General features: G+C 38.1%; 1 pseudogene; it reads left to right on the top strand.

Annotated features, from left to right (window-relative positions):
* Positions 1–267: 267 nt before the first annotated feature.
* LOC112727458 (uncharacterized) lies at positions 268–12,178 on the top strand (annotated as a pseudogene).
* Positions 12,179–27,706: the final 15,528 nt, after the last annotated feature.

The raw sequence follows: 27,706 nt of genomic DNA on the forward strand, positions 1-27,706 counted from the left end.
AATTATTTTTAATATAATAATTTATTATTTAAATTATTTTATAAAAAATAACTTAATTACACTGTTTAGGTAAAGTGAAGACAAATACTGACCGTTTTTTCTTTTGGTTCGTTTCTCTACTATTACCGTTTTCAATTAAATTATTTATATTTGCAAGTTAAGAAAAAGAAAAAAATATCTCTTTAATCACAACATATTTTCCGCAGTTAAACTGAAGATACTTCACGGGGTTAGCAGAGAGATCGATCTCAATGCCATATACGATAATGGAAGCTTTCTCACTCTCCACCTCACACTTCGTTCCTCCTCCCTTCTCCTCCTCCACCCTTCTCGCCGGCAACTACCACCCTTCCTCCGCTATATCCTTCTCCGTCAAACCCCCGCCGGACTCAAACAATTCTGCTACTTCAATCTCCGGCAACTTCCGCCGCCCTTCCAAACCCCTTAAAACATCCAAACCTTCCTCAAACCATAAATCCCATCAAATTCAAACCCTCTCAAGAACAAGAACCCCTTCAGTACCCCCTCCCGTTCCCTTACAGACAAGCTCTGGCTAACAAGCAAACTCTCTCCTCCTCCACCTCCTCCTCCGCCCCTCCTCCGCCGCCCGACGATGAAGAACAAGTCGAGGACTCGGAAATGGAGGAGGATTGCAGAGAAAGTCATGACTCGCCTGCCACGGCGGGGACTCCGTTTCGGGAGCCGGGGAAAATTTTCATCGGAACTTGCCCGGTTGGGTCAAGAAACAAGAAATTGCGGAGTTTTTTCGGCAATTCGGGGCGATAAAGAGCGTGATATTGATCAAGGTCACAACGACACGGAGCGGAATGCGGGATTTGCGTTTGTGAATTATGAGGGCGTGGTAGAGAAGGCTGAGAATTCGGCGATGAAAGCAGTGGAATTCGATGGTGTGGAGTTCCACGGGAGGGTCTTGACGGTGAAATTGGATGATGGGAGGAGGATGAGGGACAAGACTCGAGAGAGGGCGAGATGGTTGGAAGGGAGTGATGATAAGGATTATCGGTCCGAGTGGCACGAAGACAGGGACGGCTCGAGGAAGGAGTTCAGGAAGGTTCTGGAGACCGAGCCGGAGAATTGGCAGGCGGTTGTTCGGGCTTTCGAGAGAATCAAGAAGGTAGAACATTTTGTTATGCATAGTGCTGTCCATTTGCTTCTGTTTGATCGAAATGGATAATTTCATGTGGAATCTCCTAAAGTTTGTCATTGATTAGTTACTCCTGCAGTCTTGGAGGTATAAATTAGGTCTCAAATTCTTCACATGACCATTTCCTCTCTGATTGATCCTTCTTTTACTTTTCTGTTGATAGTTGAGTTGAATTGCTACCAGCGCAATTGAGTCTCTCTCTCTCTTTCTTTTTTTTTTTTTTTTTTTTTTTTTTTTTTGGGTAGGAAGAGTTACTTGCTGTTTGTATGATGGAAAGTGTTAATTCGCAACCTTCAATGTGTTTGGGGTTTGAAAAGTCATGGAAATTGGCTGGAGTGCAATTTGCACACACTCAGTGGCAGATTTTCTAACAAACAAGTTATATAGGATAGGCTTAGACGTTTGGATCTATTTGGTGTGAAGCTCATGATTTTTTAGAGGATGTTCCTTGTCAAACATGTGAAGAGATTGGATACTGATGCTTTATAGTTAATAGCTCTTCTTTTGACTGATTTTTGATCTTATACTCCTTCAGTTATATTCTTCTTTATAAAAGAGAAGAAGACAGGAAATAAAGCAAGAAGGCATTGGAAACTATGCCAAACTAGACATAATGATGGGATATACAGGGTCTTGGTAGTTTGAATTCGAGAAATATTTTCTCTTTACACATTTATCCAGTCCAAATTTTTTAGTGTTTGATATTCCATTCCACATATTAATTGAGATTTCCACTTTCTCTCTCTTTTTTTTTCAAAACAGTATTTGAAATCTAAGCAACAGAGAGTCCTTGGAATTGATTGTCTTTTTGGGTCTTTTTATCGTCTAGCCCATTTGTCTCTTGGATAAAATTAGGTGTTTGGCCTCCTTTGGTGTAAAGGTTATGCTTCTTTTAAGAGTGTTTTTCTCTCAAATATGTTAAGGAGTAGAAGGCCTTGCTTTATTGATTTTTCCCCTTTTTTGTTAATTCTTGTTCTTGTAAAGAGAACTTTTTGTTCTAATCATTGTATTCTTCCATTCACTATCTTAGTACAGTTCTTCTAATATGAATAAATTTGTATGTAAGAGAATAAGATATGTTTTGAATCAAAGTTGGTATTCTGGTATTGGATTTATATTAATCTGTATTCGACTTCTATTCTTTGTTCATTGTTATTTATAAAAGAATCATTTTCTGCCTTGAATTAAAAGTAGGAGATTTTAACTTCTTCTAACAGGTGAAGTTTCCTTTTATCTATATTTGGTGCACTGCTGTTCATTCCTCTGTTTTAGTAATGTATGTATTTGCTTATTCTCCCTTAAATATGACTAATGATGATGCATGTAGACATGTAGTTTATCTCAGCATCTAATGCTGACTAATGTGGTTGGTCAAGCATGGGCTTTTATAAGTAAAAGACTTCTATGTGTTAAATTTCTTGGTTTGGATATTTTATTAGCATTATCTGATGATATATTTGAATAAATTAGACTTTCTCACCCTCTCCCCATTCTATATTTCTATTTGCTAATACCATCTCTAGGAAATAAAAAGATCAAGATAGTATTATGTTGTTTGTCATATATATAGATAGTTGCAATTAAAAATATTTAATGTGTATCTACGAGTATCATTTTTATCTGTTAAATATCTTTTTTACGTGAAGAGCAATTGTTCTTGGTTTCATTTTATTGCCCTTAATTATTTCAGCCAGCTAGAAAAGAATATGGCTTGATGGTTAAATTTTATGCGAGGCGAGGGGACATGCATCATGCACGTCAAACATTTGAGAGTATGCGAGCCAGAGGAATTGAACCATCTTCTCATGTATATAGTAGGTAAATTCTTTTATATAAGATCTAGTGTACTAGGGCTCTTGTAATTTTATTCATCTACTTCTATTTTTGTTTTTGAACTTTAAGTTGATGCAAAATTTTGTTTATTGACGTGTTATCTTTTTGGGAATGAGCATGCTGATTCTAGGAAGAGTTAAACGTTTCAGAAATATTACCAGTTTTACTGTCGAGAGTCTGTTATATTAGCTGCAAAGCTTTTCAAATCTGCTGGGATCCCCCCCCCCTTTCTTCTTTTCCTTTTTCTCTGTTCCCCCTATGCAGATATGATGCTGTTTTACAACGTGATTATACTCTCTTCGGTATTCACCATATGGGTCCTTTTAGGGCATTTAGTTGTTATTCGTGCAAGATTTTTTCTTTTCTCATCCCACTTTTTTTGTGTGTAGTATAATTCATTTCCATGTTTTGTCAATTTGGTTGGTTTTAGGTGGATATCTTTGCCCTTGCGAAATCCCTGTTTCCTTTAAATAAAATTCCTTCTATGTTACAAATGAAAATTCACTCTGATTATTTTCCTTCTGACTTACAATGTGTTAAATCTTTGCAGTCTTATTCATGCATATGCAGTTGGAAGAGACATGGAAGAGGCTTTACTTTGTGTAAGAAAGATGAAGGAAGAGGGCATTGAAATGAGCTTAGTGACATACAGTATAATTGTGGGGGGATTTGCTAAAGTAGGCAATGCTGAGTAAGTAAACCAGATAACGCTTCCTTGTTACTCTATCTTTTATCAAAAAGTAACTCCTTTGTTGATGGTTGTTATTTATTTATTTGCCTAAGGACAGCTTTCTTAAAGTTTATGTTTCGGGTGAAATAACATGTTTTCTTTTCCCCTCTAACACTCACCTTGTCCCTTATTCACAAATCTTTTATCTTGATGCATGGACACCTCACATGCCAAGGTTGTATTGTTTTGAAGTCTAATTTAATAACTTGGTCTGGCAAGTGTAGCTAAAATTAAGGTCACACTTTATTACTATTTCGCCAATACTTTTTAATTTGAAAACATAAATGAAAATTGAAAAGTGAGATCAAATTAATAAGTTTTGCCCTAGTAAAAAAGTGTGACATTATTTTAGCTACACTTTTTAAGTGTTGCCAAAGTTTCATAGCCACATTAGAATTTACCAATGCTACATCACGTATTAACATAATTTTTAATGTCAAATATAATATGAAGCGAAAGTAGTTGTTTTTCTGTTGAAGCAAGTCGTAGTTCACTAGCTATATGGACAAAAACACCCATTTTCCATCAGTTATTGGAGCTGGTATTCCCACTTGCCAACCCTACGTAGTATATTGCATTGGATGGTTTTGGTATGTTTCTACATTTATATAACTGGTTTAACTTAGGTGAGCTTGATTATTTGTTCTTTATGATTCATATTTAAATAGCTTTTCTGTTTTTTGGCTTATTTTTTTTTGTCTCTTTCTTTGAGGTAGTGGTATAGTTTAGTTTCATTTGGGTCTGGGAAAATTTTACAGGCTTTTCTTACCTGAGTGAATAAAGAGCAATTGATTTTGTTTTGTACAAATAATACTATTTGATGTTGTTTTGGAAGTGCTGCAGATCACTGGTTTAAGGAGGCCAAAGAGAGGCTTTCATCTTTAAATGCCATCATTTATGGGAACATAATTTATGCACACTGGTGAGCATTTTGATTAATTTTATGGGCTGACTCTTATATGCATGGCTGTATAACATTCTCACATGTAGAGTGCTACATCAGCATAGAGAATTATACATCATAAGTAGATTTCGTCAATCTAACCATTGAATTACTTTATATTATCCTAATAATCATGAATAGAAAATTTTGTAAAATTTGGGCAGTAATAGGTATGTAATCTAATACTTGACATTCACTTACATTTTTTAAAGTATTGTATTTCAAAATAGTGGTATAATGAAATAGCAATTCACTTCCAAATGTTATGAATTATACATTTGATCTATATGTTGAAATGTTTTAACTCAATGGTTGGATTGACGAAATTCAAAATTTATAAGAAGTTATTCAATGGTGTAAGTGTAATGTGACTTGTACCTGTTGTCAATGGATCCCCATATATATAAAGTTTGCACCTCTTAAATACAAAATAAAATTTTAATTTAATTTTAATTTTGGCAAGATTGAAACATTTAAGTCAAGTGGTTAACTAAATCAGTATATGGTTAACCATACCAGTTATAAACTGATGAATTAATCTATTGTGCAGTTATTGCTATGTTTCGGTCTTGGTAATTATTGTTGCATAGATTTCATGTTTGAAAGTTTACTAATATACTTTATGGCTAATGATGGTCATTTTTATTTAATTTCTTCAGTCAAAGTGGCAATATGGATCGAGCTGAAGACTTCGTGAGGGAAATGGAAGAACAGGGCATTGATGCTCGCATCGACATATATCATACCATGATGGATGGGTATACAATGGTTGGCAATGAAAAAAATGCTTGGTCGTGTTTGACAGACTAAAGGTATAGCTTATTATTGGCCATTGGTATCTTTATGATGATAGGATGTGAGACTTGGTACTTCACCTATGCTATGTGCCTTCAACATTGATACTTCTTGAAAAGACAATGTGCCACTCATGAATATCATATCCAAATGATATGATTGGTATAATTATCCGAGTAAATACCCATAGTCGTCCCTGAGATTCGCGCAAATACTCAATGTAATCCTCAAAATCCCGATTTCCCCATTTTAGTCCTTCAGATAGAACTCCGAGCACTCAAAGTGGTCCCTGGGCATATTTCTGGTGATGAATCATCACCGGAGCGCTGACGTGGCCTCTGTTTACCACGCTGGAGGGGTTCAATGGCAATCTGAGCTAGCTAATTTCCAATTTGTACCCATGTTGGTCCCTCCCTTTATATCTAACCCTAAATTCCCAAATTTTCGTAAACTTCATCTCTTCTTCTTGGTCATCGATCTCTTCATCGCATGCTCCAGCTTCTTGCTGATATCATATTCTTGCAAGATGTCAATAATCCCAAAATATAGAACAACATCGCTAGTCTCTCCATTGCGATAAGGGGTCAAATGGCGGATTCCGACGGTTGTGTATTAATCGAAATCACTCCGCCGGGCCATGCGCTCTGCTCTTGCAGGCATATTGGTACCCAACCTAATCAATGGTTTCCTGAAACAAGTGAAACAAAAATTGATACATCAAGTTGCAGGGTGAAAATTCTACAAAAGCAGAAAGAACATACATGAAGAGGTACTACAGAAATAATTATCTCGAGACAATCACCATTGAGATAGGGAAGCCAAGCTAAAGGTAAAATAATAATAACTCTTTAAGTTCTTTCTAAGAAAATCAGGACCACAACCTGTGCCCGCAACCTGCCACACTATCCCACCCACTTGCCTAAGATAATTCAAGCTACTCTCAATTATTACCATGGAAATCATCAATTCAACAATACCATAGGAAATAATAGGCTTCTAGAATGCCATTAAAAAGTCACAGCTCAAACATAGCATGCATAATTGCATATACAAGCCTATACAACATCTTAGGCTTTTTAAGAGATAGCAACAACCATGCACCCTTTCTTTGGTCTTTGTGGGAACTAAAAACTGGTTGAGGGAATTCATAGTGCCATCTACTTTGTATGGATGCAGGAGTTACGAATTAAAACAAGCCGCAAAATTTCTATCTAACTTTAGAAGCTCTTTAGCAGTATATGTGGTTAAATCCACATTCCAGTGGGCTCTGCAAGCATAAAGCAGAGTCCTCCATGCTACAACATCTGGCTCACAATTCATCTCCTGAATTAGCTTAACCATGTCATCAAGCTTCCCAGCTCTTCCAAGTAGATCAAGCATGCAACTATAGTGCTCTGTTTCAAGATCTATCTCATAAAGATTCTTCATAGACCGAAAGTAGTTTCAGCCTTCATTTACCAGCCCTGCATGACTACATGCAAATAGAACCCCAAGCATTGTTATATAGTTTGGTTTTGGACCCATAACTTTCATGGAGTCAAACAAATCGAGAGCTTCTAAGCAGATATCAAAGTCATCCATGAAACAACAGTTTGTTCGGGCATTTCGTCGAATAGCTTGTGTGCCTCTTCCATGAACAAATTTAACCTCCATAGTCTTTGTTTTTAACATCTATATACGAGTCTGGCAGCACCCAAAGAACACCAGGCAACCCTACAAGAGGAACAATCATAAATTAGACCAAGAAGATCCAAAAACGTTTTACCAAGTAACGACACAAGGCCACAAAGACAACTGCACGAATTGTAAAACATTACCCTTGAATTTCTCAGATGTTGCTTCGTTAACAGTGCACTGGAATCCTGTGTAGGTGGTGGTGCTAAAGGCATACATGTTCTTCTTTGCCTCTTCCATGCTGACGAAGTGACAATACACAAAGCAAAAGCATCAGAAGCAAAACACCAGAAGAACAAAGTTCCTCCCATATCACACACACAATACACCACTACCAATGTACCATAATCCACAAGGCACAAGTAGTGATTATGCACAGGTGAGCATGGTTGAGCCTGAGCCTGAAGATCTGGGCATTCTTCTAGTCGAAATCAAGCTTGTCCTTATTCTTGGGGCGCTTTCTGAGGTCGGGAGCAGGGCCTTTGGGGGCGCTAGGGTGGCGAATGGCAGCAAGAAGGCCGTTGGAGGTGGAGGGTTGGGCATCGGGGTGGATGTAGGTTTGGAGAGCGTAAAGGAAGAGAATTGGGAGCCTGAAGAATGCGATGAAGAACGCGAGGAAGAGGGAGAGCGAAGCGTGCAGGAGCGGGGCTTTGTACAATAACACCAACTGCGAGGGACCAATGTGGGTATAAATTAAAAATGAGCCAGCTCAGCTCCAGTCTGGCAAAACGACGCCACGTAAGCGTTCCGGTGATGACTCATCAGCAGAAATATGCTTAGGGACCACTATGAGTACTCGGAGCTCTATCTAGAGGACTACAATGGGGAAATCAAAATCTTGAGGATTATATTGAGTATTTGTGCAAATCTCAGGGACGACTATGGGTATTTACTCATAATTATCCTCAAGGGCATGAAGTTTCCGTAACTTTTTTTTCCCTTTTTTTTCTCTTTCTAGTTGAAACTCTTATTAAATTTATCTTACAACATCTCTTCCTATAATTCCTTTAGAACTATATTTGGACAATCTCATGAAATTTCCCATCCTCATATTATTTGATGTCCCATTATGATGGAAGATCTGTACACTGTTCATAACTTGATCATCCATGGATAATAATAGAACTAGGAAGAACAAATACTGAAGAGAATTTCTGGAATCAACCCCTGGAATTGCAAGCAGTACAACGGATATGGCACTTTGAGAGGCAATAACCCCAAAACCCTCCTGTTGTTGAGTATTTGAGAGACTCAACAGTATCCTAAGTCTGGGACATTTCTAATTCTGAGATATCCCTATCAATATCGTAATTTTAGCTTTTTTATGCGAATTCGACATGAAATATTGAATGAGACTGTAACTTCCTTTTTTTTTTGATGAAGGAATGTGGTTTCTCTCCCTCAGTTATCACCTTTGGCTGTCTCATAAATCTTTACACCAAGGTAAGACATATTTCATGGATTACAACATAATCTTCTGTTATAAATCTTGCTTACAAATACTACTGCTTGGTTTTCTTGCAAAGGTAGCTTTCTTGCAAACAGTTTATTGGAACTTCTTATCATGTGGGTAGTACCAATAAAAGACGGAATGTTAATTGAAGGTGTTAAATGTAACTTGTGTTGACTAGGTTTGTTGGGCTTGGTAGTAGAAAAGAGGCAAAAATTGTGGTACTGTGCAGTTTGCACCACTATTTGGAGTATTCTGTTAGAGCGTGATGCACACACCTAGAGTGATAGATATTCTGACAAGCATATTTTATGGGGTAGAATTAGATGCTTAGTATGTATTTGGTGTAAGGCTCATGATTTTTACTGGTAACTTTTCTTCTCCGACATGTTGAGAGAATGGAAAGCTATGCTCTATAGATAACCACTTTCCTTAAATACAACATCAAGCATCCCATAATACCCAAGTCCCTAACATCTTATTCCTCCTCTTAATGAAATTCCTCCTTTGTCATAATAATAATAATAATAATAATAATAATAATAATAATAATAATAATAATAATAACAAAAGACATGAAAAGAAAAATGTAACTTGTGTTTCAATCTGTTATGTGAGAGATTGCATGAACAAATCATGTGATTCACAAGAGTTCTTCCTTCAGTGTAATGGTGCCAGGCCTTATGTTTGTGCCACATGACATGCAGCTCTTTTTTCATCCTTTTGTTTTTCTTTCGTCTTTTTCTTTTTTAATATTTTTTGTTGCTGTTTAATAATAGACTTTGTGACTCCATAGTAGTGCTGTATATCTAGGCGTAACTGTGTGTACTATATAGGTTGAGTTAATTGGGCTGTTTTCGGCCAACAAATTTATATCCAAGTGATGTAATTTGGCTTTCTGTCTCACATAAAATCTCTTCATCCTTTTTTTTTCTTTTTCAGATAGGAAAAGTTTCTAAAGCATTGGAGATTAGCAAAATGATGAAAATGGCTGGCATAAAACATAACATGAAGACGTACTCTATGCTGATCAATGGATTCTTGAAGTTAAAAGATTGGGCTAATGCATTTGCTGTTTTCGAAGACCTTACTAAAGATGGTTTGAAACCTGATGTTGTTTTGTATAACAACATTGTAAAAGCCTTTTGTGGGATGGGTAATATGGATCGTGCCATTACTATCATTAAGCAAATGCAAAGGGAGAGGCATAGACCAACAACCCGCACATTTTTACCCATTATACATGGCTTTGCAAGAGCCGGGGAGATGAGGAGAGCCCTGGAGATTTTCGATATGATGAGGAGGAGTGGCTGCATCCCCACTGTACACACTTATAATGCTCTTATTCTTGGCCTTGTTGAGAAGCGTCAGGTAAGATGGTTGGCAAACAATTGTTGATAAAACACAAATGACATGACTTGGTTCTTACTACTTTTCCCTAGGTTCTTTTATTTGTTGATTGTTTTGAGTGTCAAGAAACAAAAAATGAATAACACCTGGTGTGTGTTTTTTTGTAAAATTATGATCTAAAAGCATATGTTATAGTACGATAACAAATAGGCATGTATATTTGCCATTGTACTGAAAAAAGCCTAAAAAACAGCAAACAGAAAAATCCTTTTCTACTCTGACAGAGTCAGCCGAAATTCGTCTGTTGACACAGCCACTTGTGCATTGACACATACTCATTTCTAACATTAATGAAAAGTTGCTGGCAATTATTTTTATTTACTATCTATGTCGATTAATTATTGCCTAGTTTACTTTAGTTGAGGAACAGTTGGTGCCAGTTGAACATTTTTCACTCTATGAACTAATTTTTCATTTTTTTTTCTTTTCCCTTCATTTTTATTTTTCCTTTTCAGTCTATTACATTTCCTCTTTCTTATTTGACTGATATGCATGCATTTTAAGAGTTGGAACCATAGTATTTCATCATAGAAGAAAACTGTCTCCATTTAGATATGTTATAATTTGTTACAGGTCTCATTTAGCATCTATATCCAACACTTTCTGCAATTTATGTCGTGTATCTTGTAGATGGAAAAGGCTATAGGGATATTGGATGAAATGAATTTGGCAGGCGTTAACCCAAATGAGCATACCTATACAACTCTTATGCATGGTTATGCTTCACTGGGTGATACTGAAAAGGCCTTTCAGTACTTCACAAAATTGAAGAATGAGGGCTTGGAGATTGATGTATATACTTATGAGGCATTGTTGAAGGCATGTTGTAAGTCAGGCCGAATGCAGAGTGCCCTAGCAGTCACAAAAGAAATGAGTGCAAAGAAGATTCCTAGAAATACTTTTGTCTATAACATACTAATTGATGGGTATGAATAATTTTCTTCTAGCACAAGTGTTAACTTTTATCCAATGCTTGTTATATATTTTCGTAATCAAGCTATATTTTTCTCAATAAACTTTCCATTTGCTTACTATTGGACTTACCAATAATATTGTCATTTGGCGGACCTGCTTTTTACGTTAGTAACCTAGTTTACTGTTTTAGATGGGCTCGGAGAGGCGATGTTTGGGAGGCAGCAGACCTGATACAACAAATGAGAGATGAAGGAGTGCAACCTGACATCCATACTTACACATCTTTTATAAATGCTTGCTGTAAAGCTGGTGATGTGCAGGTATGAGGTTTTCCGAGGATATACTTTTCGATTATTGAAAAAAAAAAAAAAAAACGAAAGTTGAGTGCTTTAGCAAAGAGAAAATGTTCTGAAAAGTGACGAGTGGTCTGAGGTGAGGCTGCTGTACATGTATCCTTCCTAGATCCCACTGCGTGGGAGTCTAAGTTGCCCCTGGCCTTCTTAATCTTTGCCTTGAGTGAGGTGAAAGTAAGGGCATAATTGTATCATGTCTTGCATCTTTGTCACAATCTAACAGATAGGAATGGGATTAAGATTCTTGTCTAAGGACTACTTGATTAATATCATCTAATCATATTTTTATTTTCCCTCCAGAAAGCCACACAGGTTGTTCAAGAAATGGAAACATCTGGCATAAAACCAAATCTCAAAACCTACACTACCCTAATACATGGATGGGCACGTGCCTCTTTCCCCGAAAAGGCTTTGAGATGCTTTGAAGAGATGAAGATGGCCGGATTGAAGCCAGACAAAGCAGTGTACCATTGTCTTATGACATCACTGCTATCGAGAGCCACCTTTGCTCAAGAATACATTTACAAGGGACTCTTGTCTATATGTAGAGAGATGATAGAGTCGGAGATAACCGTAGATATGGGAACTGCAGTCCACTGGTCGAGATGTTTACGAAAGATTGAGAGGACAGGAGGGGAATTAACAGAGGCCCTTGAAAAGACCTTCCCTCCAGATTGGACCTCCCATCATGTTCTTGATATCAATTGTGGAACAAAAACTGCTGAACCTGAAAGTTTTGATGATAGTCATGATGATGACAGTGGTGCTGATGACAATATATATTATGCCAATGAAGTTGATTCCGATGAGGACACGGATAATGATTATGATTGTTGAGAATTGCATGTAAATACGTGTGGTTGTTTTTGGTAATGCTATTGAAAATGGAGAAATCAGTTTACAACTTCCACTAATAGAAAATGATACAAGTTTATTAGCTTACATAAGATTTACTGAAACTAAAATATAGTAAAAGCAGTAGTACAAGTAACAAGAATAAGTGGTAACTAGATTTAAACCGGCACATTATTTGGAACTAAAATGAATTAATTTTTAAATATAAAAAATTATTTAATAAAAAATTTTAATAATTAATATCAAATTTAAATAAAACTATAGAGATATTATATATTTTAATATTCGAAAAATTCATCATTTAATACATATATTTAGGAAATTTAAATCCTAATGCAAAAATAAATGTAATGTAAATATAAATATAATATTTCAATGATTAACATCTATTTTCTTCATGAATAACATCTATTTTTTTCATGAATCATGATATCAAGTTTGGTGTTGCAAAAGCTTGTTTTTGACTTCTATCACTGCTAAGTATGGCACCAAAGACTTATGAAACCACAAGGAAGAGGAAGGGAAAGGCACTTGCTTTCACTTCCCTCACCTCATTTGTCACCTATACAATTCAGCTGGAATTGTCATAGAAGAGGACAAACCCATCACTAAAAGAAGGATGGAGCATGTTAGAGAGTCGGCACATGGACCACAGCAAGAGCATGTGGAGCCGTCTCAATAGAAATCCCTGAGATGTCTCAAGAGATGTATTGTTCTCCCCAAAATTTTTTTGAGATCAACTGAATACCTCTCTGGGAGAGTGGAGCTCAAACGTGGAGCAACTGAGGTTGGAACATCAAGAGCACTCCGCCATCCTCTATGAAATAGAGAAGATCAAAGCGCTATGAGGAAGAACAACAAAGACAAAGGAGAAACATTGAAGAGATCAAGTACTACATTGGATCCTCAAGGAGGAGTAATAACCACCATCACTAAGGTGGATTCATTCTCTTAATTCCCTTTTCTCATGTTACTTTTTTCTGTTTTCTATTATGTTTTATTGTTTGTTCTCTTCTTCTTGTTGCATGATCATCTATGTCTTAAGGCTATAAAATGTTCCATATATCCCTCACCTTGTTTAAAAGAAAATTTTAATCGAAAAGAATTGAGAGATACATGAATTTCAAGTTATATAATAAGAATAGTTCAATTATCTTGATGTGGTGGCATTGCTTTTATTTTCTGAATGTATGAATAAATAGTGCATATTTGAAGTTGAAATTAAGAATGTTGGTTCTTGAAAGAATGACGAAAAAGGAAAAGTATTATTGGTGATCTGAAAAATCTAAATAAATTGATTCTTGAAGCAAGAAAAAGCAGCAAAAAGAAAAAGAAAAAGTATGTTGCAAAAGAAAAAAAATAATATATACATGCATGCGAAAAAAAAATATGGCAAAAAAAATGAAAAATAAAAAGTAGAAAAAGTCAATAGTTCTTTAAACTAAAAGGTAATAGCAAAAAGCCAATAACCATTTAAACCCAAAGGCAAGGGTAAAAGGATCCAAAGATCCTAGGAGTGTGCTTAAGAACTCTGGACACCTCTATCTGGGAATTCTAGCAAAGCTGAATCACAATCCGAAAGGGTTCACCCAGTTAAAGTGTCTATGACATTTATGTATCCGGTGGTAATACTGGAAAACAAAGTGCTTAGGGTCACGGCCAAGACTCTGAAAGTTGTGTTCAAGAATAAAAAAAAACTGAACTAGGAGAGTTAATAATATCATCTGGATTCTAAGTTCCTAAAGAGACTAACACTTCTGAGTTTCAATGGATAGTGAGATGCCAAAACTATTCAGAAACAAAAAGCTAGTAAGTCCTGCTCATCTAATTGAAACTGAGCTTCATTGGAAACTCTAAGATTTATTGTATCTTACTCTTCTTTTTATCCTACTTTGTTTTTAGTTGCTTGGGAACAAGCAATAATTTAAGTTTGGTATTGTAATGAGCAGATATTTTATATGATTTTTGGTATTATTTTCATATAGTTTTTAGCATGTTGTGTTTAAGTTTTATCAAGTTTTTATAGGTTTTACTGCAAAATTCACATTTTTGGATTCTACTTCATGTTTGTGTATTTTTATGCAATTTCAGGTATTTTCTGGCTGAAATTGAGGAGTTGGAGCAAAAGTCTGATTCAGAGACAGAGAAAGCACTGCAGATGCTGTCTGGATCTGACCTCCTTGCATTCGAAAGATCTTTTCTGGAGCTACAGAAGTCCAAATAGAGCATTCTCAATGGATGTGGAAAGCTAACATCTAGAGCTTTCCAGCAATATATAATAGTCTATACTTTGCTTTAGAATTGAAGGTCCAAAACTGGCGTTTAACGCCAGCCTCCTGCCATATTCTGGCATCCAACGCCCAAGGAGAAGAGACCAGCGTTCAAACGCCCATAAGGACCCCCTAGCCAGCGTTCAACGCCCTAGAGGCCTCCTAGCACGTGGATCTCATCAAAACTCAGCCCAAACACTCACCAAGTGGGCCTCAGAAGTGGAGTTTAGCACTAAAAGACTGTTTCACCCTTTCTTATGTAATCCTTAGTCATTAGCTTAGTATTTAAAGAACTTTTACACGATCTTCAAGGGAGATCAGCCATATTTCGTTTTACACATTGTATTTTTCTATCAGTATGAGTCTCTAAACCTCCTAGGTTGAGGGGAGGAGCCCTGCTGAGTTTTATGGATTAATAAAAGTATTACTGGTTCTCTTCAATCCGTGTTTGATTCAATTTTAAGATGTATCTTCATTCTTCAACTTGATGAATGGGATGACCCGTGACAATCATCTTCGTTCTTCATTCTAAGACCACGTTCCTGACAACCACCCGTGTTCTTCTTGGGTTCATGTGAATACATAACTGGAAAGCATCGAACCACCAGCTTGATTATACATCTCTTAGACGGCTAATCCGCGACTTTGTTGGGGACATCTCGAGACACCAGTTCAGCTGAGGTATGGGGAGATTAGGGCCTCTGTGGTAGAGGCTAGAATCGAAAGGCACAAGATTCTCTGATCCGGACGATCCGACCTTGTCTATGGCGTTTTGAGTAGGATCATTAAGGAGAATGGACTACAGGAGCTTTACTCTCAATCAGAATGGAATCACACTAACCCTGGGGTTCAGATCTAGAGGAGCATTGGCGACCTCTTAACCGGCGACAATCACATACAGCCCGCCATAGAAGAAATCATTCAAAGTTGAAGAAGACAGTAAGACCGGAATTAATCCAGAAGAACAAAGCATCTCCAAGCCTTAACCATCTTTTTATCATTGATTATAATCAAACCTAGTAATTCCATCTTATTCCAATTTTATGCTTTTAACCAAATCCAACAATTTTTCCATCCGCCTGACTAAGATCTGCAAGATAACCATAGCTTGCTTCAAATCACAATCCTCGTGGGATCGACCCTAACTCACTCAGATATTACTTGGACGACGCAGTGCACTTGCTGGTTCAGTTGTACGGAAGTGTAGGATTCTGCGCACCACAATTCCATTCTCGCTTTCTAGTATTATTCCCGCTCCCCCTGAACTGGTATTTGACAAGCTGTCCACATGGAGTTTCCATGATACTGCGAGTTCACTTTCAGGGGTCATTTTAGATATGAAATCTGCCATGACCTAAGCATTGATCGTGTTCCTAGGTTCGAATCTGACTTTGTATTGTGATAGCTCGACTGACCAGGAGAGCATCCGTCTTGTCAAGTCTGGCTTCTGTAGCACTTGCCTTACTGCTTGGTCCATTTGTACCGTGATGTGGGTGGCTTTGGAAGTACTGCTGAAGGCATCAGGTTGCCGTGAGTAGCGCGTTGGCGAGCTTTTCAAGTTTGGAGTAGCGCGTCTTGGCGTTTTAGAGAACTTTGCTTATGAAGTACACAGGAGTTTGTGTCTTTTGTTCATCTCCCCAGATGAGCGCGGCTGCTAGTGCTTCCTCAATTACGGATAAGTAGAGGTACATTGTCTCTCCTATTCTAGGTTTTGGGAGTATGGGGGATATGCCAGTACTTTTTTGAAGTGTTAGAAGGATCCTTCGCATTTGGGTTTTCATTTAAAGTTTATACCCTTTTTCATGAGCTTGAAAAAGGGGATGGCTTTTTTGGGCCGAGGCTCTGAGGAAGCATGAGAGGTGGCAAGTCGCCCAGTCAACCTTTGGACATCTTTGAGGTTTGTAGGCCTACTTATCTCAAGGATGGTGATAAACCACTATTTTATGGTTTATATTGTGCTTAATTGTGCGGTTTTATCAAATCTTTACCCACTTATTCATATGATTAGCATGCATTTATAATTCCTTCCTAAAAATACCTCATGGTTGAAAACTTGCTTCCTAGAGACTTTTAATTTTGTATTTTAATTCTCCTTTATTCCATTCGATGCCGTGATCTGTGTGTTAAGTGTTTCAGGCTTTATAGGGCATAAATGACTTGGAGATTAGAAAGGAAGCTTGCAAAAATGGAAGGAACACAAGAAATTGAGGAGATGACCAGCGAGAAGTGACACGGACACATGGCTCACGCGATCGCGCGACATAGAGGAAATTGCAGTGATGCGGACGCATGGCTCACGCGACCGTGCGGATTGGAAACTGCACAAGTGACACGAAGGCGTGGATGACGCGCACGCGTGGCAAGGCAAAACGCTGGATGACGCGAACGCCTGGATGACGCGATCGCATGACGTGCGCGATCTGGAGAATCTGCAGAATTTGCTGGGGGCAATTTTGGGCCCTATTTTGACCCAATTTTTGGCCCAGAAAAGCAGATTAGAGCCAGGAAACATGCAGAGACTAACAACAACATTCATTCCGCATAATTTTAGTTTGGAGATCTGATTTTACTCCTCCTCTAGGTTTTCTCTCTACACATTCATAGTTCTTAGGAATTCGTTTTTATTGCTTCTTGGATTGGGATATTGAGAAGAGTTATTACCTCCGCCAAGACTTCATTATTCTAGTTTGTTTTCCTTACTTGTCTCTTATTCTTCCATGTCCTCAATTTATTCAGAATTACTATTGGATTATTTTTAGAATTTATTAATACAAGAACTATTTTTATTTTTAATTGATCTTTTGATTATTATTTATCACGTCTTTCTTTATTTCCCTTTCTTATGTTGTGAAGTTTACATTCATAATGAGCGAGTAGTTCCATAACTTGATTGGGAGTTGATTGAAAGGAGAACCTTGAGTTGGAACGCTCAAGAGAAAAATTGTAATTGGGTTTACTGTTGGATTGCCCTCTAGTCACTGACACTAATCCCTTCCAAGGGAGAGGCTTGGAACTTGTGAAGAGAAATGGCTTTCCAACTTGCTTGACTTTCCTCTACCTTGTAAGGGATAACTAAGCAGAATAACCTTCAATCATCAATTAATCTTGAGAGTACTCTAACAAGAATAGGGCTTCCAAGTAATCTACTCCCGGTCAAGGTTTTTATTTAAATTACATAAATTCTCTAATTTAATTTCTTGTTTTTCAACTCAACCATTTTTAGAAAACATCTGATTAATAAAATAGCACATCTCTCTGCAACTCGTTGGGAGACGACCTGGGATTCATACTCCCAGTATTTTAATTCTAATTTTGTGACAACCCTTCTAAATTGATAAACAGATCTTCGGTTGGTTAAGAACTGTACTTGCAACGTATCTCTTATATTAATTTCTTAACTTGCAAATTTCCGCCACGTCAGATGGCCTTGTACTTTTTCGGGTTTGCTTCCTCCTCTCGTTGCGTGATCATGAAGCCCAAGAATATTCTGGCCTCCATCCCGAAGGGGCACTTCATCAGATTGAGACGCATTCAGTGCTTCCTTAGGGTGTCTAGTATGAGCTTAAGGTCGTCAATAAGCTCCTCATATGTTTGTGTCTTGGCTAGCATGTCAACAATATAGAGCTCCAGCTTGGTCCCTGAGCGGTCCTTAAAAATCTTGGTGACAAGCCTTTGGTAGGTGACCTTGGCATTTTTTAGCACGAAGGGCATGACTTTGTAGTAGTACGTGCCTTTGGGAGTTACGAACAGTTTTCTCCTCGTCTTGTCAGTGTATGGGTATCTGGTTGTATCCAAAGTAGGAATCTATAAAGGTGAGGAACTGGTGTCCCGAAGCGATGTCTACCAGTCCGTCAATGTTTGGCAGGGGAAAGACATCCTTTGTTTAAGTCCATTTAATTGATGCACATTCGCTATTTCCCATTTGCCTTTTTGACCAACACAATGTTGGCCAGCCAGGTTGTGTAGGAGAATTCTCGGAAAAAGACTGTTTTGAGCAGGCTTTTGACTTGCTTCCGGACCTTGATTGCTCGGTCAGCGGACATTTTTATTCTCCTTCGTGCTACTAAATTTGCTTTGGGGTCCACGACTAATGGGTGGGAGATCGGATCGGGTCTATTGCTGGCATGTCAGCCGGAGTAAATGCGAATAGGTCTTGTTTTGTTGGAAGAGTTTCATGAGTTTGCTATTTAGGTTGAAGGACAAATTCTTATTAATGAATGTGAATTTCTCTTTAGTTTGCCCTATCTGGAGCTTTTCCATGTCTGCCTCTGGTTTTGGTTTGGGTTGATTGTCCTGACGTGCGTGATGCGAGCGGAAATCAACCAATTAAGAAATTATAGTAAGAACAGCGTTGCAAGTACAGTTCTTAACCAGCAAAAATCTGCTTATCAATTTAGAAAGAGTTGTCACAAATTTCAGAATAAAATACTAGGAGTATGAATCCCAGGTCGTCTCCCAACGAGTTGACAAAAGAGTGCTATTTTAGTGATTGGTGACACTTGAGTTGTCAAACTCAGCTGTCGATTGAAAATTGGAAATTGCTGATTGATTTGGATCCCTCTAAAGCTAGTCTTTCCATAGGAGTTGACTAGGACTTGAGGAATCAAATTGATTAGTCCACTTGACTTTCCTTTATTTAGTAAGGGTTAACTAAGTGGGAGCAATAACAATTCTCATCACACCTGATAAGGATAACTAGGATGGGATTTCCGGTTCTCGTACCTTGCCAAGAGTTTTTCTAGTTATTAATTTACTTCCTTGCCAATTTATTTTCTTGTTCCCTGATGAGCGGATAATTTATACACTTTTTGGCATTGTTTTTAGGTAGTTTTTAGTATAATTTAGTTAGTTTTTACTATGTTTTTATTAGTTTTTATGCAAAATTCACATTTCTAGACATTACTATAAGTTTGTGTGTTTTTCTGTGATTTCAGGTATTTTCTGGCTGAAATTGAGGGACCTGAGCAAAAATCTGATTTAGAGGCTGAAAAAGGACTGCATATGCTGTTGGATTCTGACCTCTCTGTACTCGAAATGGATTTTCTGGAGCTACAGAAACCCAATTGGTGCACTCTCAATTGCGTTAGAAAGTAGACATCCAGGAATTTCCAGCAATATATAATAGTCCATACTTTGCCCGAGTTTTAACGACGCAAACTGGCGTTCAAACGCCAGCTTCTTCCCTATTCTGAAGTTAAACGCCAGAAATAGGTTACAAACCAGAGTTAAATGCCACAAATAGGCTGCAACCTAGCATTTAACTCCAAGAGAAGCCTCTACACGTGTAAAGCTCAATGCTCAGCCCAAACACATACCAAGTGGGCCCCGGAGGTGGATTTCTGCACTATCTGCACTTAGTTACTTATTTTCTGTAACCCTAGCTAGTTTGGTATAAAAACTACTTTTAGAGATTTATTTGGTACCTCATGACATTTTTACACTTCACATTGTATTTCTGACGGCATGAGTCTCTAAATCCGATGGTTGGGGTGAGGAGCTCTGCTGTGTGTCGATGAATTAATGCAATTACTACCGTTTTTCATTCAATCACGCTTGTTTCTATTCTAAGATATTCACTCGCACTTCACCCTGATGAATGTGATGATCCGTGACACTCATCATCATTCTCACCTATGAACGCGTACCTGACAACCACCTCCGTTCTATCTGCACTAGCTTTAGTGTGTATCTCTTAGCCTCCTGGTTCATGATCAGAGTCTTCGTGGTATAGGCTAGAATTACTGGCGGCCATTCTTGAGATCCGAAAAGTCTAAACCTTGTCTGTAGTATTCCGAGTAGGATCTGGGAAGGGATGACTGTGACAAGCTTCAAACTCGCAAGTGTTAGGCGTAGTGACAGACGCAAAAGAATCAATGGATTCTATTCTAGCATGAGTGAGAACCGACAGATGATTAGTCGTACGGTGACAGCGCATTTGGACCATTTTCACTGAGAGGCTGGATGGTAGTCATTGACAACGGTGATCCACCAACATACAGCTTGCCATGGAAGGAGCCTTGCGTGCGTGAAGAAGAAGACAGTAGGAAAGCAGAGATTCGGAAGACACAGCATCTCCAAATCCTCAATCTGTTCTCCATTACTGCATAACAAGTATTATTTATTTTATGTTAATTACTTTTCATAAACCCAACCATTTTTAATATTAATTTCCTGTCTAAGAACTACAAAATAATCATAGCTTGCTTTAAGCCGACAATCTTCGTGGGATTGACCCTTACTCATGTAAGGTATTACTTGGACGACCCAGTGCACTTGCTGGTTAGTGGTATGAGTTGTGAAAAGTGTGATTTACAATTCGTGCACCAAGTTTTTGGCGCCGTTACCGGGGATTGTTCGAGTTTGGACAACTGACGGTTTATTTTGTTGCTTAGATTAGGAAAAAAAGTTATCTTTTTTGTTTAGAGTCACTAAAATTGCGTCTTCTATTATTGTTTTTGGTTGAAACTTTTTTTTAGAATCTTTATTTTCTTTTTCAATTTTTTCCGAAAATTTTTAAACTAATAATTGAGTTTTTTTGTTTGAGTTTAGTTTCATATTTTAAGTTTGGTGTCAATTGCATGATTTTATTTTTCTTTCAATTTTTTTTCGAATTATCAGTGCTCAAATATAAAAATTTTTAAGTTTGGTGTCCTTTGTGTTTCTGTTTTCTTAAAAATTTTTCAAAAGTTGTTCTTAGCGTTCATCGTGATATTCAAAGTTTTCCTATTTGTTTCCTTTGTTTTGATCTAAAAATTTAAGTTTGGTGTCATTTTTACTGTTTTTCTCTTTCTTCATTAAATTCAAAAATATCTTTTCTCTTTATTTTAATCAATTTTCGAATTTTCCTTTAAAAATTCAGATTTTTATTTTAAAAACTTTCTATTCTATCTTATCTTAGTTTTGAAATTTCAAAATTCAAAATCTTTTTCAAAAATCATATCCAAAGTTTTTCAAATCTTCTTAATTAAGTAATTATTTTAGTTTTCAAATTTATTTTTCTCTTAGTTTTTGAAATTTACATTTTAATTTCTAATTATTTTATTTTATCTTATTATTTTTATTTAATTATAATTATTCGGTTTGTTTTTAATTAAATAAGATAAAAATAAAGATATATTTTAATTTGTAATTCGCATCAATTCCCTTTTCTTCATCCTGGATCAAAGCGGAAATGAACAGTCCAGAAGGACTCTGGGGTCATATGCTAACCCCATGACTGCTGCATATGGGAGTAGCATCTGTATACCTCCCATCAAAGCAAGCAGTTTTGAGCTAAATCCTTAGCTCGTTGTCATGGTGCAACAAAATTGCCAGTATTCCGGTCTTCCACAGGAAAACCTACTGAGTTTCTGGCGCAGTTCTTGCAAATTGCTGACACAGTGCGTGACAAGGAGGTAGATCAGGATGTATACAGACTGTTACTATTTCTGTTTGCTGTAAAAGATCAAGCTAAAAGGTGGTTAAATAACCAACCCACATCAAGCATAAGAACATGAAAACAGTTATCAGACAAATTTCTGAATAAATATTTCCCTCCTAAATAGATGACACAGCTAAGGTTGGACATCTAAGGCTTTAAACAAGAGGATGATGAATCCCTTTATAATGCCTGGGAGAGGTACAGAGGGATGCTAAGGAAATGCCCCTCTAAAATGTTTTCAGAGTGGGTGCAATTATACATCTTCTACTATGGGCTTACAAAAAGAGCTCAGATATCTCTAGACCACTCAACTCGTGGATCTATACACCTGAGAAAGACTATTGAAGAAGCTCAAGAGCTTATTGATATAGTTGCTAGGAATCAGCATCTGTACATAAGTAATGAGTCCTCCATGAAAGAAGAAGCTAAGGCAGTATCAACTGACTTTAGTCCTCAGGAACAAGTTGCTGAACTTAATCAGCAACTATCTTCTATAACAAGGCAGTTAGCAGAATTTAAGGAGATGCTACAAGAGATCAGAATTGCTAACAAGGATATGGAATCACAATTGAATCAAACTAAACAGCAGTTATCAAAACAGATAACAGAGTAATGCCAAGCAGTTCAACTAAGAAGTGGAAAGACGCTAAACGCTTCAACTCAAAGTAGCAGAAAGCCAAGAAAAGAACAGCTGACAGAGGAGGAGCAACCTGCTATCCAAAATCCCTCTGAGGACAGTAAGAGCCCAGAGAAGAATATGTCTGGTGATCAAACGCCAGAAATAGGTGAAAAATTGGCATTAAATTCCAATTCCACGTCCAGTTCTGGCGTTCAAACACCAGAAAAGGGTAGGAATCTGGCGTTAAACGCCCAATCCATGTCCTGTTCTGGCGTCCAGACGCCAGTGAGGGATCAGACACCTGCAAGTGATGATACTAACTCCCTCAAGAAGGCTTCTCAACCTGCCTCTGTAGGAAATCAACCTGCAGCAACTAAGGTTGAAGAATATAAAGTGAAAATACCTTATCCTCAGAAACTCCGCCAAGCGAAACAGGATAAACAATTTGCTCGCTTTGCAGACTATCTCAAGACTCTTGAAATAAAGATTCCGTTTGCAGAGACACTTGAGCAAATACCCTCTTATGCTAAGTTTATGAAAGAGATCTTAAGTCATAAGAAGGATTGGAGAGAAACAGAAAAAGTTTTTCTCACTGAAGAGTGCAGTGCAGTCATCCTAACAAGCTTACCAGAGAAGCTTAAGGATCCCGGAAGCTTTATGATACCATGCACATTAGAGGGTACTTGTACCAAGACAGCCCTATGCGACCTTGGGGCAAGTATCAATCTAATCCCTACATCTACTATCAGGAAGCTCAGCTTGGCTGAAGAGGTCAAACCAACCCGGATATGTCTTCAACTTACTGATAGCACCATTAAATATCCATCAGGCATAATTGAGGACATGATTGTCAAGGTTGGGCCATTTGCCTTTCCCGCTGACTTTGTAATGCTGGAAATGGAGGAGCACAAAAGTGCAACTCTCATTCTAGGAAGACCCTTCCTAGCAACTGGACGAACCTTCATTGATGTCCAAAAAGGGGAGGTGACCTTAAGAGTCAATGAGGACGAGTTCAAGCTGAATGCTGTTGAGGCAATGAAGCATCCAGACACATCAAAAGACTGCATGCGTGTTGATATTATTGACTCCCTGGTAGAGGAGATCAACATGGCTAAGAGTCTTGAATCAGAGGAAATAAAAGAGCCTGTGAAGTTTCCTCAGGAAGAGGAGAAACCTCCTAAACCTGAGATCAAACCACTACCATCATCCTTGAAATACACATTTCTGGGAGAAGGTGACACTTTTTCGGTGATCATAAGCTCTGCTTTAAATCCACAGGAAGAGAAAGCACTACTTCAAGTGCTAAGAACACACAAGGCAGCCCTTGGGTGGTCCATAAGTGATCTTAAGGGCATCAGCCCAGCAAAATGCATGCACAAGATCCTATTGGAGGACGATGCTAAGCCAGTGGTTCAACCACAGAGGCAGCTAAATCCAGCCATGAAGGAGGTGGTGCAGAAAGAGGTCACCAAGTTACTGAAGGCTGGGATTATTTATCCCATTTCTGATAGCCCCTGGGTGAGCCCTGTCCAAGTTGTCCCCAAGAAGGGAGGCATGACAGTGGTTCATAATGAAAAAAATGAACTGGTTCCTACAAGAACAATTACAGGGTGGCATATGTGTATTGATTACAGAAGGCTCAATACAGCCACCAAGAAGGATCACTTTCCTTTACCATTCATAGACCAGATGCTAGAAAGACTAGCAGGTCATGAATAGTACTGCTTTTTGGATGGCTATTCAGGTTATAACTAAATTGCAGTAGATCCTCAGAACCAAGAGAAAATATCATTTACATGCCCTTCTAGAGTGTTTACTTACAGAAGGATGCCTTTTGGTCTGTGCAATGCACCTGCAACCTTTCAGAGGTGCATGCTCTCTATCTTCTCTGATATGGTAGAAAAATTTTTGGAAGTCTTCATGGATGACTTTTCAGTATTTGGAGACTCATTCAGCTCCTGCCTTAACCATCTAGCACTTGTTCTGAAAGGATGCCAAGAGACCAACCTAGTTTTAAACTGGAAAAAAATGTCACTTTATGGTGACTGAAAGAATTGTCCTTGGGCATAAAATTTCAAACAAGGGAATAGAGGTGGATCAAGCTAAAGTGGAAGTAATTGAAAAATTACCACCATCTGCCAATGTTAAGGCAATTAGAAGCTTTCTGGGGCATGCAGGATTCTATAGGAGGTTTATAAAGGATTTTTCAAAAATTGTAAAATCTCTGAGTAATCTGCTAGCTGCTGACATGCCATTTGTGTTTGACACATAGTGTCTGCAGGCGTTTGAAACCTTGAAAGCTAAGCTGGTCACAGCACCAGTTATTTCTGCACTAGACTGGACATTACCATTCGAACTAATGTGTGATGCCAGTGACCATGCCATTGGTGCAGTACTGGGACAGAGGCATAACAAGCTTCTGCATGTCATTTATTATGCTAGCCGTGTTTAAATGATGCCTAGAAAAATTACACAACCACAGAAAAAGAATTGCTTGCAGTGGTTTATGCCATTGACAAGTTTAGATCATACTTAGTAGGATCCAAAGTTATTGTGTACACTGACCATGCTGCTCTTAAATATCTACTCACGAAGCAGGATTCAAAACCCAGGCTTATCATATGGGTGTTGTTTCTAAAAGAGTTTGATATAGAAATAAGAGACAGAAAAGGGACAGAGAACCAAGTGGCTGATCATCTGTCCCGGATATAACTAGTAGAAGGGGCGTCCTTTCCCTCTATTGAGATCTCTGAAACCTTTCCGGATGAGCAATTGTTTGCCATTCAGGAAACACCATGGTTTGTAGACATTACAAACTATAAAGCTGCAAGATTCATACCCAAGGAGTACAGCAGGCAACAAAAGAAAAAATTAATTACTGATGCAAAGTACTACCTGTGGGATGAACCATATCTCTTTAAGAGATGTGTAGACGGAATAATCCGTAGGTGTGTGCCTAGAGAAGAAGCACAGAAGATCCTATGGCATTGTCATGGATCACAATATGGAGGACATTTCGGAGGTGAGCGAACAACTACAAAATTCCTCCAATATGGCTTTTACTGGCCCACTCTCTATAAAGACTCCCGAGAGTTTGTGCGTAACTGTGATAGCTGCCAGAGAGCTGGTAATTTGCCTCATAGTTACGCCTTGCCTCAGCAAGGGATCTTAGAGATTGAGTTGTTTGATGTATGGGGTATTGACTTCATGGGGCCTTTCCCACCATCATACTCAAACACTTATATTCTGGTGGCAGTCGACTATGTATCCAAATGGGTAGAGGCCATTGCAACACCCACTAATGATACTAAGACAGTGCTGAAGTTCCTCCAGAAATATATCTTCAGCAGGTTTGGTGTCCCTAGAGCACTAATCAGTGATGGGGGCACTCACTTCTGCAACAAACAGCTTTACTCTGCTATGGTCCGATATGGAATTAGCCACAAGGTGGTAACTCCATATCATCCACAGACAAATGGGCAAGCTGAAGTCTCTAATAGAGAACTAAAAAGAATCCTGGAATGGACTGTAAGTACCCGTAGAAAGGATTAGGCAAGAAGCTTGGATGATGCTCCGTGGGCATACAGAATAGTATTCAAGACTCCTATAGGGACCTCTCCATACCAGCTTGTGTATGGTAAGGCCTGTCATCTGCCTGTGGAACTGGAGCATAAGGCCTACTGGGCAACCAGGTTCCTAAACTTTGATGCCAAATTAGCTGGAGAAAAAAGATTGCTCCAGCTGAATGAGCTAGAGGAATTTAGACTCACTGCTTTGGAAAATGCCAAGCTTTACAAAGAGAAAGCAAAAAGGTGGCATGACAGAAAGCTATTATCTAGAGTCTTTGAACCAGGACAAAAGGTTCTGCTGTTTAACTCTAGGCTCAGATTTTTCCCCGGGAAACTAAAATCCCGGTGGAGGGGACCATATGTGATTACAAGTGTGTCACCATATGGCTATATGGAGCTTCAAGACATTGATTCTAATAAGAAGTTCATTGTTAATGGACAGAGAGTCAAGCATTATCTTGAAGGCAATGTTGAACAAGAATGCTTAAAGCTGAGACTAGATTAAAAGCTCAGCAAGGTCCAGCTAAAGACAATAAAGAAGCGCTTATTGGGAGGCAACCCAATTTTTACTTATCTATGTTAATTTTCTGTTTTCCATTTTTATTTTATGTTTTTTTTAGGATGATGATCATGTGGAGTCACAAAAATCAAAGCAAAATCAAAAATAGCATTAAAAACAGCTCACCCTGGAGGAAGAGCTTACTGGCGTTTAAACGCTAGTAAGAAGCATCAGACTGGCGTTTAACGCCAGAAAGAAGCATCAAGCTGGCATTAAACACTAGAAACAAGCTACAGTCTGGCGTTTAATGGCAGAAACAAGCACCAACTTGGCGTTAAACGCCAATAAAGGGAGAAAAGCTGGCGTTTAACGCCAGAAACAAGTAGCAGTCTGGCGTTAAACGCCAGGTTTGCACTCTAAGGGCATTTACATGCCTAAATGGAGCAGGGATGCTAAGTCCTTGACCCCTCAGGATCTATGGACCCCACAGGATCCCCACCTACCCCACCCTCTTTTTCATACTATCTTCACCACTCACATCCATCCATCATAAACCCCTCATACACACTATCACCCTCCCTTGTTCGAACCCACCACACATTTCCATCTCCTCCTTTCTTTCTTCTTTTGCTCGAGGACGAGCAAACATTTTAAGTTTGATGTGGAAAAAGCCTCGCTTTTTAATTTTCCATAATCATATGGAACCTTCCATGAGATTAGAGAAGATCAAAGAGCTATGAGGGAGGAGCAACAAAGGCAAGGAAGAGACATAGAGGAGCTCAAGAGCACCATTGATTCTTCAAGAGAAAGAAGACGCCACCCTTACTAAGGTGGACCCGTTCCTTAATCTCCTTGTCTATTTATTTTTTCTGTTTTTGTTCTCTATGCTTTATGTTTATTTATGTTTGTGTCTTTCTTACATGATCATTATTGTCTAGTGTCTATGCCTTAAAGCTATGAATGTCTAATGAATCCATCACCTTTCTTAAATGAAAAATGTTTTTAATCACAAAAGAACAAGAAGTACATGATTTCGAATTCATCCTTGAAATTAGTTTAATTATTTTGATGTGGTGACAATACTTTTTGTTTCTCTGAATGAATGCTTGAACAGTGCATATGTTTTTTGAATTTGTTGTTTATGAATGTCAAGTGGACAAATTAATTTGATCCTCAGGTCCTAGTCAACTCCTATGGAGAGACTAG

The sequence above is a fragment of the Arachis hypogaea genome, chromosome 12 (genome assembly GCF_003086295.3).
Source record: "Arachis hypogaea cultivar Tifrunner chromosome 12, arahy.Tifrunner.gnm2.J5K5, whole genome shotgun sequence".
Lineage (NCBI taxonomy): Eukaryota > Viridiplantae > Streptophyta > Magnoliopsida > Fabales > Fabaceae > Arachis > Arachis hypogaea.